General features: G+C 35.3%; 1 protein-coding gene across 1 annotated transcript in view; it reads right to left on the bottom strand.

Annotated features, from left to right (window-relative positions):
- LOC115214916 (adhesion G protein-coupled receptor L2) overlaps positions 1-5,761 on the bottom strand; it is a 331,915-nt gene extending 326,154 nt beyond the window's left edge. The window contains exon 1 of the mRNA XM_029783980.2: positions 5,737-5,761. The gene's annotated coding sequence lies outside the window, so the exon portion shown is untranslated. The remainder of the gene's footprint in view (positions 1-5,736) is intronic.
- Between the last annotated feature and the right edge of the window lie 212 nt (positions 5,762-5,973).

The raw sequence follows: 5,973 nt of genomic DNA, 5'->3' as shown, positions 1-5,973 counted from the left end.
TGACACAATAGACAACATTTTTATTAAATGTTACCAATTGCTGCTGTTCAAGTGTGTGTGATGTGTGTGTACATGTTTGTGATGGTGTGTGTGTGTGTACATGTTTGTGTGTGTGTGTGTGTATGCAGGAGTTGTGTTCATGTATGGATATATTATATATGGTTATATATATATCATTGTATTGAGTATCATGTTAGATGGTAATATTATACACATAGACAGAGAATATAAAATATATACAGCAATACATATACATCATAGATGCAAATATGCATAACTAGTTCTTTCTTGCTACATAATATATCTACACACACACACACACATATATATATATACATATACATATATATATATATATATACATATATATATATATACATATATATATATACATATAAAGACATATACACACATATATATACATATATATACATATAAAGACATATACACACACACACATTAAGGCATCAAGCTGATTGAGTTTAGTGATTGTCATAAAATAAAAATAAAATATATTCATATACATATATCATACATACATACATTCATATATATACATTGATGTAAAAACTTATGAGTAAAGGGATGGTTGCATCGTTAAGAAGTTTGTTTCTCAATCATATGGTTTTGGGTTCAATCCCACAGCTCAGCTCCTTATTTATAGAACATATGCTTATTAAACTTTACCAAGAAGTTGTGATAGTAGCTTAAATATTCAACTGACTAGTCCTTTGTCAGATAGTCAGATGTAGGCTGCAGGTTGAAATCTAGAAGTCATTATAACCCCTTGTCATATAAATGTTTGACATCATAAGAATTTTGTAAACTCTTGAGAGAATGTGAAATGATCCTTTTTTGGAATAGTGAATCACAAAGTGCACACAAACCAACCATATGTTAGATATACAGCTTCTTGTATCAGTACACAAGACAAGTACACACACACCACGATTTTATGTATATGTATACATATACACACACACACATATATAATATATATACTTGTATTTATATTCTCTTTTATATATATTCTACTTATTATACAACATTACTCTTTTATGTACACTTTTTTATGTACATTCCTTTATGTACACTGATTTGTTCTGCTTTTTTATGTTTAACCCTATAGTCTCTTATGTGGTGGTTTAATAAAGTATGTGATTGAGTATTATCTAGTAATTGATATTTGATTTAGATGTATTTCTCCATTTTCTTATCTTGTATTAGTAATTTGTGGTAAATCATTTTACCTTTGCCCATATAATACAGTAAATGAATTGATTGCATCGCAATCATTAACATTTATGTATTAACTTTGTTGGGTACTTCACTAGCAGTATATTGGATATATGTTATCCCATAGAGGGTTGCATTTACAACCCCTATCTCAATTTGTATATATATATATATATATACATATATATATATATATATATATATATATATATACATATATATATATATATATATATATATATATATATACACATATGTATATATACATATACATACATACAAGTAATGGACTCACAAAGGCATATGGCCATTGTCTTTTCTCATTTCTCTTCTCAAAGAATTTATATAAGACTTTATATTAAAGGCTATTATTATTAACCCTTTCATTACCAACCTGGCTGAAACCAGCTCTGGCTCTGAGTACAAATTTCTTGTTTTCATAAGTTTTGAATTAAAATCTTCCACCAAGCCATAGTCACAATTTATCCTCCTGACACTAGCTGAATGATGACTAAGTTATTTTACTAAATTCTTTCTTATATTGAAAGTAATTGAAAGAAATACAGAGAATCACAAAATAAATACAGTAACGAAAGGATTAAAACATCAAGCTGATAGAGTTTAGTGATTATTTTTTTTTTAATTGCTTTGCAGCATTTGTTTTGGCTCTTTACATGCAGGGTTCAAATTCTGCTGAGGTCAATTTTATTTTTCATCCTCTATGAAGTCAATAAAATAAAGCATTAATCAAATACCCCCGCCCCCAGTAAAACCTGCTTCACTTGCATTGAAATTAGAAACACATTATTATTTTTGAATGGGAGAGCAGTGCATGCCCTCAAAGTGACACTGAGGTACAAATATATGAAGCCCAGCATGCCCATCATGACTACCTGTCTGAGAATGGTACACCAGGTACAAACATCATAACCATGTGTGCGTGACATAGTGATCTCATATCAAGACTAACAGTGCATGACCTTGCAGGTGGGGCCCAATTAGAATTTTCTTCAGGTCAAGTAGCCTACCCCACTCTTGAATAAGAGTTGTTTAAGGATGTTGAAAGAAACACCCATGTTTCCAGAGGTGTATTATTCAAACTCCAAAAAATTCCTTGCAACACGTGGCTATGATGCTCTCCCACTACTTTTGCTCATGATTAGAGATGCACATATCCAGGAATATTTTCTTCCATGAAAATGATGCTGGATGAAGTGTGTGGCTTCAAAAGGGGACCACTTCGAAGGAGATTAAATGCTGAGTTGATATGTTTTAGAGCTTACTTTTTATAGCGCTGGTCTTGATGCTTTTTGACCAGACGTTATACTGTGTCACACTGATTCGCTCAAGGATTGCATTTCAAGGTACATATGTCTCTGGAATACTCAACCACTTACATACCAAATCAATAAACTTGGTAGTTCATTTTAATGAATATTGGAAAACTCACAAGAGGAAATTTTGATTGCAATCAGTTGGTAGGTTGGCTGAATAGTTAGCATGCCAGACGATTGGTTGCCTAATGGTATCTGTTCTAACTCTTTGCATTCATTATCATCATCATTATCATTTAGCATCTGTACACCATGCTGGCATGGGTTGGATGGTTTCATAAAGATCCGACAGGTCAGAGAACTGTGTCAAGCATCCGATATCTGTTTTTGCATGACTTCTATGGCTGGATACCTTTCCTAATACCAATCATGTTACAATATGTACTGGATGCTTTTTTTTTTGTCACCAGGACTAATCAGGTTGTCAAGTATCACTACTGAGGTTGTCAGGTGTGGAGGTGGCTTAATTCAGGTGTTGGGAGGTAAAAGCTTGATGGAGGGATAGGGACAGATGTATCGCAGTAGAGGTGATACATAGCTACAATGAGTTCAAATTTCACCTACTATGGTTTCCACAGGATGGGAAGCAGGGCCTTCAGAACCTGGTTAACAGTGATAGGTCTCCAATATCTGTTTCTTTATTGTCCACAAGGGGCTAAACATAGAGGGGACAAACAAGAACAGACAAACGGATTAAGTCGATTACATCGACCCCAGTGCGTAACTGGTACTTAATTTATCGACCCTGAAAGGATGAAAGGCAAAGTCGACCTCGGCGGAATTTGAACTCAGAACGCAACGACAGACGCAATACTGCTAAGCATTTCGCCCGGTCTCCAATATCATCAGACGAAGTGACCTATCAAGTGGAACACCACTTTAGCGGCATCGATATTTACCGAAATGGGTTAAAGAGGGAACATGCCAGACAGGAGCACACTATAGCACTTTTAGAAGCCTAGCTTTGTTTTAATATTTCTGAGACACTAATTTCATCATATCGTCCTGTGAGTCCGTTTCTGATTAAAACCGTTTCCTGTCTCATGCTGGGAATTTTTTCATATGTTAAAAATTGTCTGATTATTGTTGTCAGGAGCTCTCAAAACTATTCTAATAATAAATCATCTGAGAAATAGAAATATGTAATTATCAGAGCCATGTTTATTCATTCTGTGGGTGTGCCACTCTTATGGCGTAGTCAGCTGATCAATCATAATGGTGTCAACAAGGCAAAAGAAAAATAAAAAAACGAGAAAAACTATCATGTATTTTCATCATATATAAAAAAAACCTAATAGTGTATATAATATTTGAATGTAGCAAAATACATGAAACATACAAGAGATAGGCAATGTTTATAATGATGATGATTGTGATAATGATGATAATGTTGATACACAGACAAGACTTACAACAAGGATGATGACAGGAGTGACAAAGAAAATTAAACCAAATTAAATGTGAATTATATGAAATTTTTTCATCTGGCTGCTATGTAAATAAATGAATTAATGATGAGTGTTTCTAATTTTGGCACAAAGTTTGGGACTAGAGGACTGGACGATTGAGTGGGCATTACATGCAAATTTATATTGTTGTTTTAACATCCACTTTTCCGTGCTTGGATGGGTCAGACAGAATTCATTGAGGCAGATTTTCTATGGCTGGACATCCTTCTTGACACATTATAAGTACTATTTGATCAATTCCACAGGGAATGCAAATAATGGCTTCAAATTTTGGCACAAGGCCAGCTAATTTGGTGGAGGGGGTAAGTCTGTTGCATCGACCCAGACCCCCCCCCCCCCCATCAGTGTTCAACTGGTACTTATTTTATTGACCCTGAAATGATGAAAGGGAAACTCAGCCTTGGCTGAATGTGAACTCAAGAACATAAAGATGGACGAAATGTCACTAAACATTACGCCAGGTGTGCTAATGATTCTGCCAGTTCATCACCTTAGAGGGAATATTAATAATCCTTTCTACTAAAGGCACAAGGCCTGAAATTTGTGGAAGGGAATCAGTCAATCACATCGACCCCAGTATTTCACTGGTACTTATTCCATTGACCCCAAAAGGATGAAAGGCAAAGTTGACCCTGGCGGAATTTGAACTCAGGACGTAACGATGGGCTAAGCATTTTGTACAGTGTGCTAATGATTCTGCCAGATTGCCGCCTTAGAGGGAATACTAATAATAATGAGATAATAATTTCTTACAGTTTATTAAACAATGGAATTATATGAGAGGGCTTCAGTTGAATAAATAAATCCCTAGTGTAAATAAATTCATTCAAACCCAGTGGAATTTGAACTCAGGAGATAAAGAGTAATGACTAAATATTGTTTTCTACTCTAGGCACAAGGCCCGAAATTTTTCGGGGAAGGGTCCAGTTGATTAGATCGATCCCAGTACACAACTGGTACTTAATTTATCGCCCCCTGAAAAGATGAAAGGCAAAGTCGACCTCGGTGGAATTTGAACTCAGGAGATAAAGAGTAATGACTAAATATTGTTTTCTTCTCTAGGCACAAGGCCCGAAATTTTTCGGGGAAGGGTCCAGTTGATTAGATCGATCCCAGTACACAACTGGTACTTAATTTATCACCCCCTGAAAAGATGAAAGGCAAAGTCGACCTCGGTGGAATTTGAACTCAGGAGATAAAGAGTAATGACTAAATATTGTTTTCTACTCTAGGTACAAGGCCCGAGATTTTTGGGCAGGGGTCCAGTTGATTAGATCGATCCCAGTACACAACTGGTACTTAATTTATCGCCCCCTGAAAAGATGAAAGGCAAAGTCGACCTCGGTGGAATTTAAACTCAGGAGATAAAGAGTAATGACTAAATATTGTTTTCTTCTCTAGGCACAAGGCCCGAAATTTTTTGGGCAGGGGTCCAGTTGATTAGATCGATCCGAGTACACAACTGGTACTTAATTTATCACCCCCTGAAAAGATGAAAGGCAAAGTCGACCTCGGCGGAATTTGAACTCAGAATGTAAAGACAGACAAAATACCACTAAGGATTTTGTCCGGTGTGCTAACGTTTCTGCCAGCTCGCCACTTTGAAATGACTAAATATTGTAAAGCATTTTGTTCCTTGCTCTACTGATTCCCACCAAAAGAAAAAAAAAAAATGAAAATAAGTAACATATATTTACCTGAGATTCCAATGACAGCTCCAAGCTGGAAAGACAAAGAGAGAAATTGTTATTAAACAAGATCCACAGAAGGAATTAGGAATTAGAAACTAACGCATAGCATACTGCACATATCCTAGTGTCTCAAAAATGGAAGCATTAAACGGATTATGAAGTTCTACTGTATGACTGAATAACAGATAGGTTGGTCATGACTGGAATATCTTTAATCACAGGTCTGCTTGATCATCTTTTACT

This window comes from Octopus sinensis, linkage group LG8, assembly GCF_006345805.1.
Source record: "Octopus sinensis linkage group LG8, ASM634580v1, whole genome shotgun sequence".
NCBI classification, from domain to species: Eukaryota; Metazoa; Mollusca; class Cephalopoda; order Octopoda; family Octopodidae; genus Octopus; species Octopus sinensis.
This window is presented reverse-complemented; position numbering and strand designations above follow the sequence as displayed.